The following is a 25,521-nucleotide window of genomic DNA, read 5'->3' on the forward strand; positions in this document are numbered from 1 at the left end:
AGAGTTTTCTTTAAAGGTTGTTCCTCTTCCCTTCTTTCCTTCATGTGGACTTCATAGGCCATAAGATTGCCTATTAAATCGTCCAGGGTAAGTTTGGACAAATCTTGAGCTTCTTCAATAGCAGTAGTCTTTTTCTCCCAATCAGTTGTGAGAGATCTCAAGATTTTCTTCACCTTTTCTGTCTGAGAGTTGGTTACACCCAGAGATTTCAGATCGTTGGTGATGTTAGTGAATCTGGTGAACATCTCTGTGATGGGTTCATCTTTGTTCATTTTGAACAACTCATATTTTCTGACAAGAGATGAGATTTTGACTTCTTTCACTTTGTTGGTTCCTTCATGAATAACCTCCAAAGAATGCCAAATATCATATGCAGATTCACATATAGATATTCTATTGAATTCATTTTGATCGATGGCACAATATAAGGCATTCATAGCCTTTGCATTTAGGTTTGCCATTTTCTTTTCTTCATTAGACCATAAGTTATAGTCTGCGGAAGGAGATGTGTATGGATGCTCAACAATTTTCCATACAGCAAAATCTATGGATTTGAGAAATATAGCCATTCTGCACTTCTAGTATCCATAGTTGGAACCGTTGAAGAAAGGAGGACGAGATGCGTGTTGACCTTCAATATCACGAGCATAAGAGGTAGATGCCATATGTGCTGAAAGACTTGTTATGTCGAAACCAGCAAACCTGCTCTGATACCAAATGAAATTCCACTAGAGGGGGGGTGAATAGTGAAATACGATGCAAATTGATAAAATAAAAAATAAGGGAGTAAGGCACAACACAATAAACACAGGATTTATACTGGTTCGGTCAAAACCCTGACCTACATCCAGTCCTCAAGCAAACCACTTGAGCTTTCCACTATAACATCCGAGTCACCGGATAAATAGTACAACACCCTCTTCCTCAGAGGTCTTCTTCTCTCAACAGAGAAGGGGCACACCGTCTTCCACAGAGGTCTTCTTCTCTCAACAGAGAAGGACAACACCCTCTTTCACAGAGGTCTTCTTCTCTCAACAGAGAAGGGCAACACCCTCTTTCTCAGAGGTCTACTTTCAACAAAGAAGGAATACAGTGAATAACAGAAAGTTACAATACTTCCTATAGAACCTTCAGAATAATATGAATGCACGAATGAAGGATTCTCATAATGTTCTGTTCTTTTCACTCAGAAGATACTCTTTGTCAAAGAGTTATTCTTGACTTTTTCTCTTTCTTTTCTCTTTCTTTTTCTAGGCTCTCTTTTAAATATCGAATAAGAATTTTTCTCGTTGTAAGCTCACATATCCATTCCTTGTCTGAATAGTTTATTTGAGTGTGTTTATATAGCTTTAAAAAAGTAGTCGTTACTTTTTGAAATCGTAGCCTTTTTGAGATATGAAATGTTATGTCATTTCAAAAAAACATCTTTAGAGAAATTCGAGAAAGTCTTCTTTCCATAAAAGTAAAATATAGGGTACAATAGTCGTTGTAAAATTTTAGGTAATATATATTTTATGTAAAAAGTCTATTTCTTACAATAGTACATTGAACGTTGGATTGTAGGCTGTCATGTAGTTTTGTCTTTATCCTAATTAATGATTTATGGTACATAAGTACTTCTTTACTTTAAATGAGTGTAAGTACAATAAATGCTTTGAGATATTTATTTGTATATAGTCCTATCAAGAGTTTTCTTTATGATGTGTTTTTCAATGTCTACAGAGAGAATGAAGACTTTAAATAAGTCGACATTCTTGAGAAGGATATCAACAAGGATTTTTTTTACAGGAGGTATTTAATGCTATACAAAGAGAATGATGACTTCAAGTAAGTCGACATTCTATGGGTTTGTAAAAAGGTAACTAAAGTCTTTTCATCAAGTATTATATTTGTTTTTCTTTGTGTAGCCGTTTTTCATGTTTTGTCTTTTTCCTATATTTGAAATCATTTATTTAAAGAAGGTAACTAGAGTCTTTTCAACAAGTATTATATTTGTTTTTCTTTGTGTAGCCGATTTCATGTTTTGTCTTTTTTCTATATTTGAAATCATTTCTTTAAAGAAGGTAACTAGAGTCTTTTCAACAAGTATTATATTTGTTTTTCTTTGTGTAGCCGATTTTATGTTTTGTCCTTTTCCTACTTTTAAAATCATTACTTTTCAAGTTGTCTTGTATATGATATAAGGTACAATTATTACATTTTGAAATCATGTCAAAATACCTTTTTCATAAAGGGTTGTAAGAAGGTACAATTATTTGTTTTCAAAAAGGAGCTTTTTGAAACTATCGTATACTTTTATGAAATAGCTTTTATGAATGAGTATGTAATATGCAATATGCATGCTTCTGAAGGTTCTGTTACATATGACTCTAAAGAAGAAAAAAATCTTCAACTTGAGGTAGCCGATCTCTTTAGAAGGTCTTTAGGAATGCATGACTCATCAAGCTTTTTCTTCAAGGAGTATGATTGCACCATAGTTGTACTTGAACATGAGGTCTCCATCCTTTTTGAGTGAGATATCCTTGCATCAAATACTCGTTAGATATATGGCAAAGCATATCCAGTCATAATATAACATTTTTCAAGAAGACATATTATCATATTATATGAAATCAAATAAGACAGTGTATCATATTATGTGACATCAAAACAAAGTTTCTCAACAAATGTTAGCAACCTTTAATTGATTGAAGATATGTCACACAGGTAAGGAGTCATGTCCTGTGTGTAGTGTACAACATGGGAATCTATAAGAATATGGGCATACGATTATGACTATAAATGTGTATGTATGTATGTATGTATATTCAAACACCATTCAGTAGTGGAGCAGAACAACCTTTCATGCACCCTAAAATGGATGAAGACAAGTAATGGGTATGAGCTGGATGGTTTAGTAGAGAAAAACATGGAGATAAGTAACCACACCAAGATACATGTTTTGCATGTAGGTTGAATTAAAATTCTTTCACAGATTTTTCTTAATTCATATATGTAAAATTTTCTCCTGTGTAGGTGTGTAACTGTTTCTTAAGTGTTGAATGTTTTAGCTGCATACTTGCTCAATAATCATGCATTTTCCTATTATACATTAGAACATGCATATGTTATTTGTTTTCTTAATTGTTATATGTTTGGTGGATGCATGATGTTTAACTGTCAATGTATGTTTAAGGTCTTGTTGTACTAAAATGATGCATCATGGTATGGTTTAATGTTTCTTTATGCATAATGGATGTACCTTGTGGTATGAATGCGTACCTGAATTATAAATGGTCATAATTGCATTTCTCTGAATCATTGTATGAATTTATATCTGTGATTATGGGATATTCAAATGATTGCTTTTGATGATACTTGTCAGATTGCTTCTTATAAATTGTTGACTGTTGTAGTATAGTTCTTTACTTATTCTTGTATGGGTTGAAAATCAGATTCGTTACCCACACTATATACTTGACACATAATACACCTGCAAGAAAAATTACAGTAATTTCTACTTAGACAGTTGTAGTCTAATTCCTATAAATTTTCAGGTGAAGAGTTGGATTTAGGAACGACTGCGGGATGAGGCTTCGTTCGAGATTTTGGATTTACTGTTCCAAGGATAGTGTGAGAACTCTGATCTTAATTTTCATTGATATTGGAATGAAAAGAATGTTTTGGTCTTGCTCCATCTGTAATGTTCTGGAATGCTTAGCCCTACAGTATGACTTGTTTCCGCTGTATTGAAAAAAAAAAATTCAAAATTTGGGTTAAGATTTCGCGGCGTTACAGGCATAAAAAAATTCAAATGTATGCCACAAAGGTATCAGAGCATTGGAACACTAAATCAAAGATCACGGTCGTGCCATACCCTGCAATCGCTCTGTAAGTATAATTTATGTTGTTTTGTTATTGGTCGTGTTGCTGGTACTTTTTATTATAATGCTTATATTAGCATATAGTTGAATTCACGCCTACATAGTTTCATATTGTAGATAATTGCATTATAGATGACTATCTGAAGGAATCTATTATAATGGCATAGCATGATTGATGTGTGTGTCATGAATATTCGACTAAATCTCTTAGTAGACATGTGCGTGTGTTCCCTGTCGAAATCATCGAATGTGATATGATGTCAGAATTATCAAAGCACATGAAATGATGAACTAATCTGAATGTCTTAGATGCATATGTGGTTTGAATCTTGTGTGCATAACTCGAATTACGTAGAAGTTACGTGTCTTGAGGTTTAGTTAATTCTTGGTATATACAGGATCACATTGTATAAAACTCATGCTTTGGTTACATATGCTTTGAGGTTAAATTTGAAAATACAATGTTTCTAGTGGAAATGATATGATGCATACGATAATATGCTTCTGTATGATAGGATTGAAATGCCACGTGATGTAAAAATTTTGAAAGCATGTGATATATGCTTAAGTTCAATAGTGAACTAGGATTCATTGAACCTTATTGGGGAAATGTGTGATTTTATGATTTATGTGCTATGTCACATGGGTGCGGGTGCGGGTGCGGGTGCGGGTGCGACACGGGTGCGGCGCAATTCCAAAAAATTTGGACACGGGGACTCGGCTATATATATATATATATTAAAAAATATATATTATAAATATATATATTTTAAATATTATAATTATATATATAACAATAAATTAACACATAAAGATTGTAAATTTTAAAGCAAAAAAAAAGCAATTCTTAACAACACAAACTTACCAAAATATAACACATAAAGAAGCTTGTGAGTGTGATAAACAACAAAACTTATCATAAATCTGCCTCATCGTCTGAATTAGAAGGAAGAACAGGATCGAGGTAGTCCATGTTGAGAGTATGTAAATTATGTTCTCCCTCCAAGTCAAAATCTTCTGGATTTACATCCCAATTCTTGGATGGTCCACAACTGCATCAAAAAATCACTATATTAGTATCTAACTTAAAACTTCGAATACAAATATGAAATATTTAAATACAAACTTTGAATACAAAGAAAAAAAAGTACCTATACTCTTCTTTGGTGCGGCGAGAAATTAATCGTAGATTTGAGTGAACATATACCAAATCCTCTGCTCTTTTACTAGTGAGTTTGTTTCTTTTAATGTTGTGAATTTGAGCATATGTACTCCAATTTCTTTCACAACAAGATGATGTAGCAGGTTGGGATAACAACTTCATTGCAAGACGTTGCAGATTTGGTGTCTCTGATCCATATGTTGCCCACCAATTAAGGGGATCTTCCTCGTCCCTTGCCACAAGTGCTGCTAAAGAATCAAATCTTCCAGTAGAAAACTTGCCAAACTCACTATTTACAACCTTAAACATGTGAGGATCATTAAAAACTCTTCCCAAATATATCATTCTATTTCTTGATATCTCAGGATCTTCATTTGGAGAAACACGACCAACACCTGCTGTCAACCATTTTTTTGCATAGTATTTTGGATTGAGAGAGTGTGCCATGCAATGCAAGGGTGTATTGCTTTTATCCCATCTTCTCACTAAAACTGAATGTACATGATTGTAAAATTCTGAATCATCAAGTGCAATATCTTTCTTCTCATGTTTAAAAATGATACTTTGAACTTTTTCAATCATATTGTCCCACATTTCATAAATTCTATGAAGCATGGGTACATCTCTGTCAACTTCTCTCAGCATTTCCCAAATAGGCTCTGTAAATTCAACAAAATATGTAATTTTATCCCACCAAAAATCATCACAGATGCATTTTTTGATAGCTTGAGCCTTGACATCATCTTCAGTACGATAAAAATCCCAATCTTGATCAGCCACCATCATCATCAATGCATTCTTGAGTTGCTTAATTCTTTTTATCATAACAATTAGAGAAGCAAAACGAGTTTCAGCAACTTTCAGTAACTTGAGATCAGAATGCCTATTAAATATAGAAAGGGCATGATGATGGTTTACAACAAAATTTCTAATATTTCGAACATCATGCTCTATTTTCTCAATCCATAAGCACATTTCATGTGCATGTGCATCATCTTTTGATGGATTGCATATACTCTTAAGTGCCAAATTTAAACTGTGTGCTGCACAAGGAGTCCAAAAAATATGTGAATATGTATCTTCACTTGCCAAATTCATTCCTGCACGACTGCAAACTGGAGCATTGTCAGTAATGATTTGCACCACACTTTCTTCACCCACTTCTTTTATCACTTCAACAAATAATCTCTTTAAATATTCAGCATCTTTATACTCTCCAGATGCATCAACAGTCTTCAAAAAGATTGGCCCATTTAGTGAATAAGCAATGAAGTTTATCAGTGGTCGCCTTTGTATATCAGTCCACCCATCAGAAACAATCGACACTCCATGTCGTTTCCATGCAAATTTTTGGGTCTCTAGCAAGTCTTCAATTCTATTTTTTTCCTCTGCAAGAAGGACTGTTCTTAGTTTTTCTGAACTAGGAGGCACGTAACCACTCAAATTGCAATTAGCCAAAGATGTAATCATATCTTTCCAATATGGACTTCTAGCTACATTAAAAGGAATTGAGCTTGAGTAAAAGAATCGACCAATCTTTTTATCAATTTCTGCTCTTGCCATGTTTTTGAATGACGCTTGTATTGTTTTATTGCTTTCCATCTTTCTTTTCTTTAAAAGCTCTTCTTGTGTATCACTAGCAGTAGGAAAAGACAAATTAATCGAATCGCTTTTCATCTCTGCAATTTTCTTCTTTTCAGCTTCCTCTTGTTCTTTTTTTAATTGCTTTAACATGTCTTTGTCAACCCCAGAACATGCCCTAATTCCTTGACCACGAATATGCAAAAGATGTGCTTTCACACGCGTATAAGAACCTGTGAAAACAGTCTTACATAGATTACAATGAAACTGCACATTCCCACCACCACCACTACTAGCTTTTATCCCTTTTGTCACAAGTCTCCAAAGTGGTTGAGAAACATCTAATTCAGGGTTAGAACTTGAACCAAATGTATTGACACTACCGCTAGAACTCGCCATTATATCTGAAAAGTGAAAACTGAAAAGAAAATAATTAAATAAGTAAATAAAATAAAGTTAATAAAACAGGGAATATTGGAGGGGCCGAGCCCCTCTTCTGCGAGCAGAGGGTGCAGGGAGGGGGGGCGAGCCCCTCCTCTGCGAGCAGAGGGTGCAGGGAGGGGCCGAGCCCCTCCCCTGCGAGCAGAGGGTGCAGGGAGGGGGGCCGAGCCCCTCCCCTGCGAGCAGATGGTGCAGGGAGGGGAGCCGAGCCCCTCCTCTGCGAGCAGATGGTGCAGGGAGGGGCCGAGCCCCTCCCCTGCGAGCAGAGGGTGCAGGGAGGGGCCGACCCCTCCCCTGCGAGCAGAGGATGCAGGGAGGGGGGCCGAGCCCCTCCCCTGCGAATCGAGGGTGCAGGGAGGGGGGCCGAGCCCCTCCCCTGCGAGCAGATGGTGCAGGGAGGGGCCGAGCCCCTCCCCTGCGAGCAGAGGGTGCAGGGAGGGGCCGAGCCCCTCCCCTGCGAGCAGAGGATGCAGGGAGGGGGGCCGAGCCCCTCCCATGCGAATCGAGGGTGCAGGGAGGGGGGCCGAGCCCCTCCCCTGCGAATCGAGGCTGCAGGGAGGGGGGCCGAGCCCCTCCCCTGCGAGCAGAGGCTGCAGGGAGGGGCCGAGCCCCTCCCCTGCGAGCAGAGGCTGCAGGGAGGGGCCGAGCCCCTCCCCTGCGAGCAGAGGGTGCAGGGAGGGGCCGAGCCCCTCCCCTGCGAGCAGAGGATGCAGGGAGGGGGGCCGAGCCCCTCCCCTGCGAGCAGAGGCTGCAGGGAGGGGCCGAGCCCCTCCCCTGCGAGCAGAGGATGCAGGGAGGGGGGCCGAGCCCCTCCCATGCGAATCGAGGGTGCAGGGAGGGGGGCCGAGCCCCTCCCCTGCGAGCAGAGGGTGCAGGGAGGGGGGCCGAGCCCCTCCCCTGCGAATCGAGGGTGCAGGGAGGGGGGCCGAGCCCCTCCCCTGCGAGCAGAGGCTGCAGGGAGGGGCCGAGCCCCTCCCCTGCGAGCAGAGGCTGCAGGGAGGGGCCGAGCCCCTCCCCTGCGAGCAGAGGGTGCAGGGAGGGGCCGAGCCCCTCCCCTGCGAGCAGAGGATGCAGGGAGGGGGGCCGAGCCCCTCCCCTGCGAATCGAGGGTGCAGGGAGGGGGGCCGAGCCCCTCCCCTGCGAGCAGAGGCTGCAGGGAGGGGCCGAGCCCCTCCCCTGCGAGCAGAGGCTGCAGGGAGGGGCCGAGCCCCTCCCCTGCGAGCAGAAGCTGCAGGGAGGGGGGCCGAGCCCCTCCCCTGCGAGCAGATGGTGCAGGGAGGGAGGCTACGAGCAGGGTCGACATACCTGACGGAGGAGGAACCGGTGGCTGCCTGTCGCCGGAGTTCGGATCGCCGGCGTGGTTGCAGGAGAAAGCTGCAGGGGCTGAGGGGGAGAGGCAAAATCGAGAGGGTAAGCCCCTCTCCCTGTCGATAAACCCCTTTTAGGGTTCGGCTGCCAAAAAAAAATTGGATCTGGGTCGGGTTTGGACCCGACCCGACCCGGATCCAAAATAAAATTGAAAACTCGAACTGGACAATTTTGGACTCGGTCAAAGTTGACCGAGTCCAAAATGTGGTCGGACTCGGCCCGGACTCGTTGACCGAGTCCGACTCGGAGTTGACCGAGTCCGGGCCGAGTCCAAAGCCGCACCCGAGTCCGCACCCGAGTCCGTGCGTGTCGACGCGGGTGCGGCAACCCTTTAGCCGAGTCCGTGTGACATAGTTTATGTGCCATATGAAGTAACAATGCCTATTGGTGATATGTATGTTAGTGCCAATATTGGTGGCTATCGACCTTGAAAGCGGTTATTTGTATGTATCACTATTTTGGCACCTGTTGAGGATCCTTTTCTGCAAAGGATTATCTGTGAGGGTGTATATGACCAAGATCAGGTGATCCGGCTAGAGGGGTGGATCTCTGTGAGGAAGTGCATTGTCCAAGAGCGGGTAGCCGTAAAGACGGTGAATTCCTGTGAGATAGTGTATTGTTCAAGATCAGGTGTACCCTCTAGAGCGGTAATTTCGTGTGAGGTTGTACATTTTCCAGACCAGGTGACCCGAAGCGGATCTTGTTAATCTTTAATTAATAAAGAGTCAGGGTAAATTGTGAGGATTTGCCAAGATTGATGAAGATAGTTTGTCATGAATCAATAGCTTTTGCCTTTAGTCGTAGCAGAATCTGATCATTATTGATTTTAAATCTTGATATAATGACATGTTTGTGTGTTTTGTGGATAGAAGGGCCACTTCGTAGGAGATTTTAGACCTTGATTTGAGGTTATGTTGGGTCTTCTGTGAAAGGATAAGGCCATTTCGATAAATAAGAATAAGTGAAAGTTATTTAGGACAAAAAAGGTCTCTTAGAAATTTCGGGGACGAAATTTTTTTTAGGGGGAAAGGATGTAATATCTACAAATTTTAAGGTTTTGGGTTAGGATCCGTTACCCGGACCCAAAAGGACGTAACAACCCGGATTGTTGGCTTTAGTTGTTTAAATTTAGTTGAAAATAATAAGTTTTGTTTTTCTTCAAAAAAAATTGGGCATGAGAACTGCATTTCGGATCCAAGATCCGTAAATAATCTGTATTGCATGGGTGGTTTTATACATATTGGGCCCAGATCCGTTTCCTCGATCCAAAAGAAATATATATGGGTATTAAAGGCATAAATGTAATAATAATGTTTAATAAATAAATAAATAAATAATTTATTAAAATAAAAAAAGTAGTTATGTGGGATTGGATCCACGAATGGGAGATGTCGAATCATGCATATTGAATGTTAGCCTTCATAAGTACATATCATTGTAATGTTTGGCCTTTATAAGAACAAATCGTGCTAACTGTTTTTTGATGCCCAAGAGGTGGATATGTACAAGTCGATTTATTTCAGTATGAAAATAGGTGTTATTTAGCATGAATAATATAACCGGTTGTAAGATTTAATATTCAGATTTACATAACGAAAATCAATTTGTTTACATAACCAAACCTTACACAAAACTCACCAAAGGACACATGTTTTGCTAATCCGATAGTGGAGGAAAAACACCTAGAAAGTAGATGCAACCGATGGTGGAAACAGTGCTCCGACTATGCTCTGGTGGCAGTAAGCGACGAAAAGAGGTGCTCTGGTGGCAGTACACGATGAAAAGGGGTGATCCGACGACAGCAGACGACGACAAAGGGTGATCCCGCGGCAGCAGACGACGTCAAAGGGAGCTCCTGTTACAACAGATGGTGCATCGTCAAAGGATGAGATAGAACGTTTAGGGCGACATATTGCGAGGAGCTCCTGTTAAAGCAGAACCGTTTACTCTTTAGGGCAAAAACGATGATGATTTTAACCATTTTTTTCTTCTGACGGGAGAACATTTTTGTCCTTAATTCGAAACATCGTTTCATGGCACTAATGGCGGGAAAGGGTACTTAAGTCTTTGGAAACAAACCGGACTCCGATGCTAAGTGATGCCGACACACACAGGGAAACAGGCCCTGCGTGCTTACATACGTGGTGGCGCTCATTCAGACCCAAGAACACGCACCTGCGGGTTCTTGGGGAGAACATATAACCTGCTTCGATCAATGGCAGAGGTTTTACAACTAAAACAGCTTACGCCAAAGTATTTGGGCTCAGCCCCCTGTCGATCAACCCCAAAAAGGAAGGCAGGGGTGTTTAACCCCCTGCCGACAAAAGGTGACAGGGGGCTCAACCCCCCTGTCGACCTACCCTGCACAAAGGAGGAGAGGGGAGGGTTTACCTCCGAAAACGACAGCAACAGGGGAGTCTGCAGACTGGAGGGCCGAGGGCCACCGTCGGTTGAGGCCACCCGGACAGAGGGTGGTGGCGCTGCCGAAGCTGGAAGGCTGTCGCCGGCTGCTCGAGGTCGCTGGCGCTGATCGGCAGGTCGTCGGAGGTCACCGCCCTCACAGCCCAAAGAGGGGGAAGAACGTGGTCGCTGATGGCTGAGGAAGCTGGCTGCGAGTTGCCGGCGACTGAGGGGGAGACGAGTGGCGAAACGCCGCCGCTCGGCGACTGCAGGGAGGAACGCAGGTGCCAGCGCCGTCGGGAAACCTGCCGGACCGAGGAAAGGTGGCTGCCTGCGTCGATCGTCGGCAACCGAAGACTGCCGAAGGCTGAAGGGTGGTCGAGGACTTCGATCGCCGGCAGCAGCGAGGGTGGAGGGTCGGCTCGAAGGTCGCCGGACTGAGAGGGGAGGCGGCCAGACGGAATCGCTCGTCGGCGTCTCCTGTCGCCGGCGGCCGCGGCGTGAAGGGGGAGATCGGAGCAGAGGAGAGAGAGAAGGGGCGAGGGTTTTGAACCCTCGCCCGAGACACCTGCGTCTTTTTAAAAGACGCAGGTTCTCGAGAGTTCGAGAATCCCGGGCCTGGGTTGAGCTCGGGTCCGGCCCGGATCCGGGCCCGACACAGGGGTCAGACCCTGACTCGTGTCCGATACGTGCCGGGCACGTGTCTGACACGAGTCGGACACGATTTTTTTTTTCACGGGCTTTACAGTTTCAATCGTCCAACCATCAAAACATTGTTTCTCTGGATGGATATTTCCATAAACCAGAAAATCAAACTTTAGCTCATGATCATCTATTCGATGAATCTTTGGCAGAAATCTTGCGTGGTATGTTGAAATATAAAGTGGAAAAATTATGTCTTTGTTTTATATTGTTGCATTTTCTTTGAAACTTTTGATACTCGCCTTAATTGTGAATCTCAATAGTTTGAATTACTATCTGAATAAAATTCAGGTCACATTATTAAAAGAAGAAAAACAAGTTGGTTTGGCAAGTTGAAAGATGCAATTAATGATACAAAAGGTAAACATTTGTATCATTTTCATTAGATTATATTATTGTAGGCAGTTCACGGAACTTGTGAAGATTGCTTCAGGTTTTAAAAGTAAAAGAAAAATGAATTGGCTTCGCAGATTGAAGATTGCAATTGATATTGCAAAAGGTAACTGAAGTTTCTCAATAATGCTATACACAATTCTTTACACTTGCAGCGTATTCATTTAGTTTCAGAAAGTGACACTTTTTTGGTTGTTGGGTGTGTATTTGAGCATGCTTACATGCATGTGTGTGGAAAATAATATCTTTACCCAGTTGGTGATGGTTATTTGCTGTGAAATGCAAAATTATGAAAGTTTTCTCCCAAAAAGTGCCTTAAATTTTGTGTTAAATGCAAAGCTATTTCATGAGTTCATACAGTTGGCAGCAAGACGTACGATTTGACTATTGAATTCTACCATGGGTAAGCATGTATATGTGTGTTGTATGTCTATGTTCATGTGTGTATGAACGTTTGAATATGAATATGTATATGTATATGTATATGCATCTTTATACACTGTAACTTGGCACCCATCTGTAACTTTTTACAGAAAACACAATAATTCAAGAAATGGTGATCACTTTGGTTTGCTCAGCCAGTTTTTTTATTAGATTAGATTATAGTTTTTTTGGGATTTTTTAAACATTTTTTATTTCTGGCATGTACTGGAGGCATGCATATCGTGGGATGACATTGCAGATTAAGAACAGATCTCAATATTTTTTATCACATTGCTATTTGATTTTACATTTTTGTAAATTTGCTTCATGTGAACCACAAACTCATATTGAGTCACTACTTAATGTTTTTTGTAAGTTTTTTTCTATTTATTTCAACTCTTTATGTATATGTTTCCTCTTCTACATGGACCTTGCATTAGGTCTAATTTATTTTTAATTTGTTTCTTAGTCAAGACTTTTTCAATATGAACTCATTGTATATTGTTTATTCTACATGTTAAAACTATCACTTATACTATGTCACATGGGTGCGGGTGCGGGTGCGACACGGGTGCGGCACAATTTTAAAATTTTTGGACACGGGGACTCGGCAAAAAAAAATATATATATATATATATAATTTTATTTTATTTTATTTTTTAAATGCCACAGGTGTCTGTGCACAGTCACAGACTGTGACTGTGCACTGTGCACAGGCACAGCACTGTGCACTGTGCACAGGCACAGCACTGTGCACAGTCACAGACTGTGCACAGTGCACACTGCAAAGACTGTGCACTGTGCACAGTCTGTGATTGTGCACAGTCTGTGACTGTGCACACTGCAAAGACTGCACAGTCACAGTGCCTTTTTTATATATATTTTTTTAAATAAAAAATATAAAAAATTAGTTTTTTAGGGACATTTTTGGACTCGGTCAAAGTTGACCGAGTCCAAAATGTGGACGGACTCGGCCTGGACTCGTTGACCGAGTCCGACTCGGCGTTGACCGAGTCCGGGCCGAGTCCGAAGCCGCACCCGAGTCCGCACCCGTGTCGGGGCGTGTCGACTCGGGTGCGGCACCTCCTTAGCCGAGTCCGTGTGACATAGCACTTATACTAACATACAAAATGTCTTCTGAACATGTTAGAATTGAACTTTCTACATAGTGCCAGTCCTGAAACAACGCATGGCAATATGAAGAGCAAGAACGTGCTTATGGACCAGAACATGAACATAAAGCTATGTGGGTTTGTCACTATGCATAAACAAGCGGCGAACACAGAGGCTGTTTATGCAGAAACTGATTCACTCTTGAGATCACAGTAAACTTTTGACTAGATTTATCTTTCTACTGCTCTATATAGTATGCATATATTTCTTACTATTTTGATGTGTGCAGGGATCATTTAATTGATGATAATGATGTCTTCAACTTTGGGGTTGTCTTAATGGAGTTGATCTGTGGGACAACTTTTTTGAAGCAGCGCTGTCCCTGTGATCCATGCTCCTTTGATTTGGTTGAATGGGTACCTTCAAAACTCAATTGAAACTCTTATCCTGCTTGATATGTTGTAGCTTCCTTCATCATCTATCAATGGATTAAACATGCATGCTCATGTAGACTTGCATACATACCACGCAGGCATGCAAACTGCACATGTGAATGTGCGCTAATTTATGATTTGTTTTTGTGATCATTTAAAATGCAGGTCAAATGTACCTTTGAAGCTGGCTGGTTCATGATTGTGGATGAAAGTCTAAAGCATGGGTACAATGCAAGAAGCATGGAACTGGTTGCTTCTGTTGCCTTAAGGTGTGTGGAAGATGATCCTTACCTTAGGCCATCAATGGCAGAGATTTTACATGAACTAGAAGCAGCTTTTGATCTTGAACTTTTACGCTCTTGCTGTTGTTTCCGTTGACATTTTCTTCTCGGAAAAATACAGTAGAAGAGACTTAGCAGAGCCCCAAAGGGAAAACAGTTTTAACGTGTCAAAACTGGGTTCAAACATTCTATTCCATGTATTTTGCCTTGGCGTCATGCTTGCTCACCAAGGGCATCTGTAAATTCCCCACTTTCTCAGTTATTCTCTTGAACTAGAATATTGGTTGTATGTAATATTTATGTGCCATCCATGAATTGTGTAAATGCTTCAAGCAAATGTTGTATAAACAATTATGTATTTTGGAAACAACTGCAGTACAGTTGGACAACATTGCAACTTTTTACTCCTAGAAACACGTTTTGAATCCCATTGAGTTTTTAATCGAAGATTTTTCTTCTGATTTGAAGATTGGCCAAAGTATTAGGGTTTATATTTAACATTGACCTGATACACTTCCCAATTGAAGGCTGCATGTGGCCCAGAGCTACCCATTGGTCCTGGTATGACATACAAGACTTTGAAGTTTACCCAATTCGCGGCAAATGTGGAGGTGAAACCGTTACATGGTTATCATTTTATTCTTGTCATGATTTGGGGACTCAACTAAATAACTCAACCCTACTGCTGAGTCCAAATTACGTGTGACAGCCATATCGAGAATTCAAACAGAAAATCACAAATATTGAGCAGAGCCTTTTGTGTTGCTCATGCCGCTTGGAAAAGATAAAGAAATTGTTGACATTTGTAAAAGTGTCTCCTGTTGCAAGCACAAATATTGCTGCTACTACAGAGCATTACTTGTTTTTTTTTTGAAAGGCAAGCTGGGGTTAGGCAGACCCCTACCAGATATCTCTTAAGCCCCATGTGCAGAGGGATTCAAACCTGGGCCTTCAGCTTGGCACAGGACCCCGCTTACCACATGGGATACCACCTCAGTGGTACTACAGAGCATTACTTGGTCATAAAGAAATTGAGTAGCTTCAGTGTGGATAGTACTTGACTACAGTTTGTCATCGAATTGTCTGTTGTGCTTGAACAAGCTTGATCAACCTTCAATGTACACTTGAGACTTAAAACTAATTTTTCAATAACCAGCAAGTCTTCCTTTCTCAAGTCCACCAGTAGCCCCCTCAAGCCATCAAAGGCCACTAAGGTCCTTTCACTCAGCTAGTTGAATTTGGAGTTTCTTTCAAGTACACTTTCAACTAAATATTCATCTATGAGGATAGGAGGTCAATGGATGAGTAACTCTTTATCTTTGAGAAAAATAAAGCATGGTTGGATCTAATCCACCATCTGACTTGAATTTGAATCCGACTAGTCAGATTCAGTAGCCGAATCATGATATGATCAATAATTGGATCCGGACTCGGTATTGAGTTTTGCATCCCATATGAGCCCAAATCTGATTATGTGTAAATGTAAAATTTTAAGCTAGTCGGTTTTGGATTCTTTGGTCTTATCTGATCCCATCTAAATCTCAATTTGTTGGTAATGCTTAGATCCAACCCGAGTCTAACTTGTTTACATCCCTAGATATATAGTCTAATTAACCTAAGAAAAGGAACAAGGTGAATGTTGGTTGGTTTATGAGATCTAATGTCTTAATGATGGAACTATCAAGAATGCAAAATGAATTTAATCTTCTTTATTGCTGTCAACAAAGAATGGTCGCTACCTATCCAAAAGTACATGCAATGGCCTATGTCACAAGGACATGGCACACTATGATATGTTGATTCAGACACAGATTCGTACAGCCAATAATATTTTAATGAAATAACATTTTAAATGTTAAAATACCAAAATATCAGCAATATTTTGAAAATATCATGATTTTCTCATGATATTTTTCAAAAACCCATATAATGCCAAAACTTTACGCTTACGTTTTTTGTTTTTCAATGGCTGCCTGTGTTTTCTATATTTTTAGTTGTATATCTTTTCCCACAAGAATTTTGTAACGATCCAAACCTTGTATGACGTTCTCATCTGCATAATCTGTGGACCCCATAGAATTGCACACTTTGAACATCTTTTCTTTACGTTCATTTCCTAAAGAACCTAGTGGTAGTTGTCCCAGTTGATAGGAATTAAGATTTGCAATATAAATCGTGTTTAAGGTCGTTGTGCACATGTAAATTTTAAGTTTTGTAAGTATGAAAAGTTACTCAATGGATATCTTATCACCTTCAAAGAATTGATGCGACAACTCGCTGCTCTCTAAGTACCAAGTTGCCTCATCTCACTGCCCTTTAGTTGTAACCATTTGCTATAAACAGAAAAGGTTAACCAGTTAGTTTTTATTAATCGGTAGGAAAACAATAGAAACCTCTTTTTTCATATTCAAAGAAATATGAGGTAAGGTAAAAGGTCATTGGTAGTTTCTTTCATCTTTCTATGTACTCGTTGTAAGCTGCTTTGAGTCTTTCTATAATTCTTGCTAGATGCTATATAGTCAAAATATGTGATACATTCATGTTAGCTTCAAACGAGTCTACATACAAACATAACAAAAGAATAACTATACAAACGAGCAAACGTAACACTTACATCACTTGCCAACCTATGTCACATGGGTGCGGGTGCGGGTGCGGGGGTGCGGCAGGGGCAAAAATGTAAATATATATATATATATATATATATATATATATATATATATATATATATATATATATATAAAAGGGGGTCGGGGTTTCCCCGCAGGTTTTTCTGCTGTCAGCTGCTGACAGACAACATCTGTCTGTCAGCCCTGATAGCAGATTTTTTTTAAAGACAGGCAGCAGCTGCTGTCAGCCCTGACAGTAGATTTTTTTTTAAAAAAAAATTCAAATTCGCAGCTCATTTCACAGGGCAATTTTTTTAAAAAAAAAAATCCAAAAAACAAATGGACCTAAATGATCCTGGGTGCTGTCAACGCACCCAGGATCGGGTTGACCGCACCTGGTGCTGCACCCGAACCCGCACCCGCGTCGATGCGGGTGCGGCACCCTGCTAGTCGAATCCCTGTGACACAGTTGCCAACAAAGTTTCTTCACCAAATTCATACTCTTTTAACTATTTTGTGTTTTGTTGCATGACTTCTTCTTCCTCGTTAACATATTCTCATCACAAATTAAAATTGTATATAAATACATACACGTATAATAGGACAAATATACACACATGACTCATCTTTTCACCTTAGGTTGCCCTATTTACCAACCATTTTTGGTGGATAGACATGTATAAGAGTCGATAGAGCGATGTGTGAAACATATAAAATGCATTTATCCTCTGATAGTGTGTCCTCATATAAAATGCAAGCGATCACATAGAATCCTACTAACCTACCACTCTTTACAAGAGTATAATTGCTTCTTAATATCAATATTGTAACCATAAAATTAATCACGGCCTTCGTATCGATATTGGTGAAAATGCACTACTGACATACGTAGATGTTGTGCTTTTCTCTTAAGTTTTTCTTTTACTTTTGGCACCACAATGCCTGGCATATGTTGTTCAGTATTCTTTCTTTTTTAAAAAAGTTTTATTAGCAATATCGATACGAAGGCCGTGATTAATTTTATGGTTACAATATTGATATTAAGAAGCAATTATACTCTTGTAAAGAGTGGTAGGTTAGTAGGATTCTATGTGAAGTGGAGAAAGAGAAAAAATGCTTAAAGACGTGTAAGGAATGCAAGAGAGAGAGATAGAGAGTTCTCACTTCTCTTCACATATGCCATATAAACAATCTGCACTACCCCATCACTTTGCATATTTAACTAGTAATTGGAATACTTAGCCCAATAAATGGCTAATAATAAAAAATTTGTGCTCCACAAGATGTTATTGTTTCAATAACCAGAAAATTATTCTTTTAAGGACATGTTGCTTTCAGTTTTTGGGTGTGTCATGATCTATGTTACACGGACTCTTCTACCAGAGCACCTCACCTGCGTCGCACCCGCACCCGGGCGGATGCGACACTTGGACACAACTTCCTTTGTGTTAAGTGAAGTAAACCACACTGAGGTCCATTTCTATCCAAAAGTAGATTCAGTTAACCCTAATCAAGTCCATTTTTATCTATATATATATATATATATCCTCCCCGCACCCAAGTTTTTTTAAAGTGCTACATCACCGCATCCGCACTTGTACCCGCACCTCTTTGACATAGGTCATGATCAAAGAGACTTACAATGCATGATATAGTATAGATTCTAGTGAATTAAACAAAAGAGTACACTGCCATTGTAGGTAGAACTAGTTTTGGTAAGAGTGCTGATGCGTGCCTTTATTGTGAAGAAATGAATAAATGCATTACAACCAACTGTAGCAAATAGTTCATTAAATTCTTTAATGGTGGCCACTAATATGAAAATTTAGCTAAGCTTAGAATGACAAGAATAACTTGAATAACAATAAGGTTTTTATAGATCTTTTGATTGGCTTGAATAAATATGCATGATTGAGAATGCAACAAAAAATGTAGCTGGTTGCTAAAGGCTTCAATTGATTATTTGTCATCGATTGTAAGGAAAAGATTATGGAAGGCCAACTTAGAAACTAACCACAGGTATTTTTGGTTAACTATAAAATAAACGAGTCATGCATTTGAATTGCCATTTTTTTTCGGGTATGAATCTTTATTACAAAAACCTTTTGGTTACATTTTTGTAACAACAACAACAACAACAACAACTACGCCTTCATCCCAAAACAATTGGGGTCGGCGATATGAACCAAAAAAGAAAATCATTCTGGGTCTTCCACATGAATCCTTCTCCTCCAATCATTTCTATCTTTTTATGTTTATATAGATTATTTATTTTTTAATTTCATCCTTCCAGTCTGGATGAAGATTACCAGAAGTGAGAACCACCATGCATGTAGGTGATGCTTCTGAAGCCCATGGCACATTGAACTTTTCATGTGGCTCACATCTTGAGAAGTGCATATCTTTTTTAAATCTCAGGACTTGGGAAACCTTTTCCACTGTAGAGGCCTCCTAAAACACAAAATGTCATGGGGCAAATACAAGAAAATAATTTTATTCTTTCCAGTATATTGTTATATTTGTTACAATGCTTTGCCCAAGTCTGCCTTGTTCACCGGTTAAAGGCATGTTTTGGCAAAAGATCACAAGGATTCCATGGAACCCTTGTTACCAAGAACGTGGTATCATTTCAGGGCTGTTAAAGTAGGATTTTGATGGAATTACAGTTCCTTCAAACTAACATCTAGAAAAGTTTGCTCTTTCAAGAGCAGTAACTGGGACTTACTTTCTTCTTGTTACCTATGCATAATGATTCTAATTTTTCTTCCCTCAGACGTATTTTGTCTGCACATTTTTTATGGTCAAATTTTGTCACAATTGGCTCTGCATTTTCTTTACTGCCATCCATTGTGACAATTCATAGTTGTGTTTGATAGCACCTTTTAACTGTTATTTTTCTATTTAACTGTGAAATGCAATTGGACTTGTGGCTAAATAACGTGTTGCTGCATGCTTGATTTTTCTTGTGATTTAAATAGAAAAGCTGCTACACTAATGATATGCATTTTCTGGTCTACTTAACATGTCCTTATGGATGAGACTGTGTACTTCTGTTTAGTGTCCAATTGGAACAAGGAACAGTGACTGCACTGATTGAAGATGGTGGGACTGTCAAGGGTGTCAGATACAAAACCAAGAGTGGTGATGAACTCAATGCATATGCACCACTTACAATTGTGTGTGATGGTTGCTTTTCAAACTTGCGGCGATCTCTGTGTGATCCTAAGGTAAGGCTTCTTGTTTCCACCTATAGTTTGAAGCTTGTGGGATCAAATTTAAGAATTATCAGCATGTTTATTTCAAAAACTTTCCCTAGTACTTCATAATCCATAGATTCTTTCTCTCAATAAACTATATTTACATGTTTTTGTGCCATATAGTGTTTTTTCGAATATGAATTTTGCTTGTGTAAATGCACTTTTAGCATTTTTAGTGGATCATTATATTTCCTTAAACTGATTTGATCATTTTTGTAGGTGGATGTGCCTTCTTGTTTTGTTGGCCTTGTTTTGGAGAACTGTGAGCTTCCATATCCAAATCATGGACATGTTATTTTGGCAGATCCTTCACCTATTTTATTCTATCCTATCAGTGGAACCGAGGTCTGGTGCTTAGTTGATATACCTGGTCAAAAAGTACCTTTAATAGCTAATGGAGAAATGGCTAAATATTTGCAAACTGTTGTGGCACCTCAGCTATTAAAGGCACTTGAATTTCATGGCTGTTTAGTGTGTCAAGTTTTTTTCTAATATCTCCTTGATTTTAGTTTTTATGGTTATGCTGGCATACTTCCCTTGTTTCACAGTCATGAAGTTGATTTCTCTATCGTGACTTCATGTTGTCTGATAATAATCTAATGATTGTTGCTGGAGACTGGTTGTTTTGTGGTGCTAACTCCCACTTTTTATTTTGTCATGCCAGGTTCCAAGTAAATTGCATGAAGCCTTCCTTTCAACTATTGATAAAGGAAACATTAAAACAATGCCTAATAGGAGCATGCCTGCCAACCCTCACCCTACACCTGGTGCTCTACTTATGGGGGATGCATTTAATATGCGGCATCCTTTGACTGGTGGAGGAATGACCGTTGCATTGTCTGACATTGTTGTCCTCCTAAATCTTCTTAAGCCTCTCCGTGATTTGAGTGATGCATCATCACTGTGCAGATACTTGGAGTCCTTTTACACCTTACGTAAAGTAAGTATGCTCATTGAATTAGATAAATTTTCTTCAGTACGCCCATTGTGCTTAGGGAATTGGAATCTTGTTCATCACATTTTCTTTTTTCATTCTATAAATTTTAACTAATGTAAAATTATTGAGATTGATAAAGATTTGTGTTATCTGTTTTTTGAGGGTGGAATAACATTACTTAGGTTTTCTGCTGTTTTGCTCTCCTTGCTGCCAATTTTTTTATTGCTCATCAAACCTTGTCTATGATCCTTTTATCCGCAGCCAGTAGTATCTACAATAAATACATTGACAGGTGCTCTCTACAAAGTATTTTGTTCATCACCTTATTTGGCCATGAAGGAAATGCGTCAAGCCTGCTTTGATTATTTGAGCCTTGGAGGTGTCTTTTCATCTGGACCAATCGCTTTATTATCTGGCTTAAACCCACGCCCTTTGAGCTTGGTTCTTCACTTTGTTGTGGCTATCTATGATGTTGTTCGTCTTTTGATTCCATTTCCATCTCCCAGACGCATATGAATTGGAACTCGACTTATCTCAGTAAGTAGATATATATAGAAGCTTTTGACAGCGTTATTTTTTGGAAACATATGTGAACCTAGCATTTCAATTATTATGAATTAAGTGGACTCTATAGTGGTACAAACTATTTATTATTTAATTTTCATTTGAAGATGATAATTTTTTAGGAAGCAATTGGAATTACGAAATAAGCTATTGAATTATTACGGCAACAAGAACAGTATAATGCCTACATTTGTGGTTTCTTTGTTTTTTCACCACTCCATTGGGTTATGTTGGGATGGTTGCAATGTCTCATCATGATAAGCATCTTATTTTAGATAAGCACCCTTTTTGATTGAAGGTGATGAAAATGGATATTCCGTTCCCGGCTCCTAGACCCTATATATGATTGGATGCTGACAAGAGAAATGATTGAGTAGATCATGTGAACCAAAATTAACTAGAGGTGTAGGAGTACCGTTGGAGGGATGGTTGGTCGATGCAGTCTGAAGAAGATCCAGTACCATCTGGTATAGGCATAGCATTTTATCAGTGCCTGCAATGTTGATGTGGATCGGGTTGACTTTCAAACGGATCTTTATAAAGGCTCTTGCATACAGAAGGATAAGAAAAAGAATTACAATATGACTACTTTGGAGGACAATGTTTGTTTGAACATTGCCAATCGGGTAGGAAAATGCAATACTAGTTTTAAGGATAACCTTGATTTGAAACATAGGGATCAATCAAGCACACAAAGTGGAGACCCTAAAGCTGTGGGCAAACTTCTTGGACATTGTTCAGTATTACATAACCAAAACATTGGGCAAAATAGCTGGCCGTACATGTAGAGAGCTGTTTTGTCTCTACACATCAAAGATTGCATACTGCGTCATTGACCAGTGCATGCAACTATCCTCATAGAGATAAAAAAACATGTAAGGACGTTGAGTGGAAGATGCATCAAGAGCATTATATCATTGTTTCAGAGAAAAATATGTCATGCAATTCCTGATAACTTGTTTCTAGCCAATCTTTTGGGGCTTGAAATTTTACTAATCCTGTCAGCTTTGTCTTCCCTAGACAGTTTCTTATACTCAGTTTGATTGTGGAGAGAAGTATAATTTGACATTTTTCATCCTGCTCACATTTCTGTTTAATTGTTTTTGTTACTGATTGGATGACTTATTGTCATCATTTTAATGAAAGTCATCCTTCAAAAACAGAAAAAAAAAACTACACATTTTTTCCAAACAGGTGCTTTCTGAATTCTGATTACTTGAATGGAATTATTGTGCAGGGTGCAGCCAACATCATATTTCCCATTATCAAAGGAGTAAGGCAGATGTTCTTTCCAAATACAGTGTTAGCATATTACAGGAGCCCCCCAGCTAGTTAGGCGGGTACATCTATCAACCAATTTGTAGCAGTGCCAAGCAAGTGTGTGTTCAAATGTTTTCATTGTTATTTCATGTCTAATATGCTTTTCTTGGCACATGACATGATTGTGCTCATGTCTTTGCGAAGGGCTTTGAACATGACAATGTTAGATCCAGGTCTACTCTTGTTTTCATGTTTCATGTTTCTCAAGACCCTTGTGTTGGAGATGGAAAGTAATGTTATGCCACTTTGTCTGTGCATTTGTTGGCATGTGACCGATTCTGCTTATGACTTTGGGGCAGGCTTTTGGCATGTTGTGGGATCGAATTCTACTCTTGTCATCTAACACAGGCCATGTCACATGGACACCACTTACCATGTGTTTCCTTCGAAGTGGCATGACACTCTGTGTATGTTTGGTTGTGTTTTTGAAAAGTGAAAATACTGTGCAAAAGATATCCACTTTTAGATTTCACGAGACCTCATTAAAAAGTGAATCTCACACAAATGAGATTTACTTTCTAAATCTCATTTTTGGGTTCTGTTCTAACTCACTTTTTATGAGGTTCGCTTTTTAGGTTTTGTGCCAAAAAAGTTTTATGTTTAATTGTTTTGGGGTACTGTTTAAATGCGATTCACTTTTTTAAGTGTATTAAGAAGCGAATCTCATGTGACCGAACCAAATGTACCCTTAGATTTACTAAAACTGCTCATCAATAGAGTCAAACTACTACCAAATACAATTAAATTATGTTCAATTTTATCTATTTCCTTTGATGATCTTGATTACTTATTTTTGTATTTTACTTGCATTCTTTTCCTTTCAAAATTTATCAGTTATATTCCTATATGGTAAATGGATCTGCTGATCGGACACACATCGGGTTTATAGGCATCTATCAGGCAATTGATTGCTGTCATTTTCGAAATATGCTATCTTATCAGATTTTCTCAGGCACCCACAGTTATATTAAATTTCAATTTCAATGTAGTTTTATTATTTGTGTTTTCTATTGCAGCAATCTAGAATTGTTGATCAAGCAATGATATTCATGTTCTATTGCTTTAAGTGTGTATGGTCGTGTCCTGTGTCCCATTCTTGCATCAGTATGTGTGTGACATGGAACACACGTTACTTTATGTGTGTGTGGATGGATTTATTATAATTTATTTCACATCTTGCAATTCAATAGTGAAGTCTTTTCCTTATGGTTGTACTTTGGTGTGATCCACAAAATCGAACAATACAATAGTGAAGTCTTCAATTGGGAATTGTATTAGGTCAATGTTAAATATAAACCCTAATACTTTGGCCAATATTCAAATCAGAAGAAAAATCTTTGATTAAAAACTCAATGGGATTCCAAACGTGTTTCTAGGAGTAAAAAGTTGCAATGTTGTCCAACTGTACTGCAGTTGTTTCCAAAATACATAATTGTTTATACAACATTTTCTTGAAGCATTTACACAATTCATGGATGGCTCATAAATATTACATACAACCAATATTCTAGTTCAAGAGAATAACTGAGAAAGTGGGGAATTTACAGATGCCCTTGGTGAGCCAGCATGACGCCAAGGCAAAATACATGGAATAGAATGCTTGAACCCAGTTTTGACACGTTAAAACTGTTTTCCCTTTGGGGCTCTGCTAAGTCTCTTCTACTGTATTTTTCCGAGAAGAAAATGTCAACGGAAACAGCAGCAAGAGCGTAAAAGTTCAAGATCAAAAGCTGCTTCTAGTTCATGTAAAATCTCTGCCATTGATGGCCTAAGGTAAGGATCATCTTCCACACACCTTAAGGCAACAGAAGCAACCAGTTCCATGCTTCTTGCATTGTACCCATGCTTTAGACTTTCATCCACAATCATGAACCAGCCAGCTTCAAAGTTACATTTGACCTGCATTTTAAATGATCACAAAAACAAATCATAAATTAGCGCACATTCACATGTGCAGTTTGCATGCCTGCGTGGTATGTATGCAAGTCTACATGAGCATGCATGTTTAATCCATTGATAGATGATGAAGGAAGCTACAACATATCAAGCAGGATAAGAGTTTCAATTGAGTTTTGAAGGTACCCATTCAACCAAATCAAAGGAGCATGGATCACAGGGACAGCGCTGCTTCAAAAAAGTTGTCCCACAGATCAACTCCATTAAGATAACCCCAAAGTTGAAGACATCATTATCATCAATTAAATGATCCCTGCACACATCAAAATAGTAAGAAATATATGCATACTATATAGAGCAGTAGAAAGATAAATCTAGTCAAAAGTTTATTGTGATCTCAAGAGTGAATCAGTTTCTGCATAAACAGCCTCTGTATTCGCCGCTTGTTTATGCATAGTGACAAACCCACGTAGCTTTATGTTCATGTTCTGGTCCATAAGCACGTTCCTGCTCTTCATATTGCCATGCGTTGTTTCAGGACTGGCACTATGTAGAAAGTTCAATTCTAACATGTTCAGAAGACATTTTGTATGTTAGTATAAGTGATAGTTTTAACAAGTAGAAATAAACAATATACAATGAGTTCATATTGAAAAAGTCTTGACTAAGAAACAAATTAAAAATAAATTAGACCTAATGCAAGGTCCATGTAGAAGAGGAAACATATACATAAAGAGTTGAAATAAATAGAAAAAAACTTACAAAAAACATTAAGTA

At 39.1% G+C, this 25,521-nt stretch overlaps 1 pseudogene; it reads left to right on the forward strand.

The window, feature by feature from the left end:
- The first annotated feature begins 13,530 nt into the window (after window positions 1-13,530).
- LOC149822310 (squalene monooxygenase SE1-like) lies at window positions 13,531-22,864 on the forward strand (annotated as a pseudogene).
- Window positions 22,865-25,521: the final 2,657 nt, after the last annotated feature.

Source organism: Nuphar pumila, chromosome 11 (assembly GCF_984573655.1).
Source record: "Nuphar pumila chromosome 11, dmNupPumi1.hap1.1, whole genome shotgun sequence".
In the NCBI taxonomy this organism is placed as follows: domain Eukaryota; kingdom Viridiplantae; phylum Streptophyta; class Magnoliopsida; order Nymphaeales; family Nymphaeaceae; genus Nuphar; species Nuphar pumila.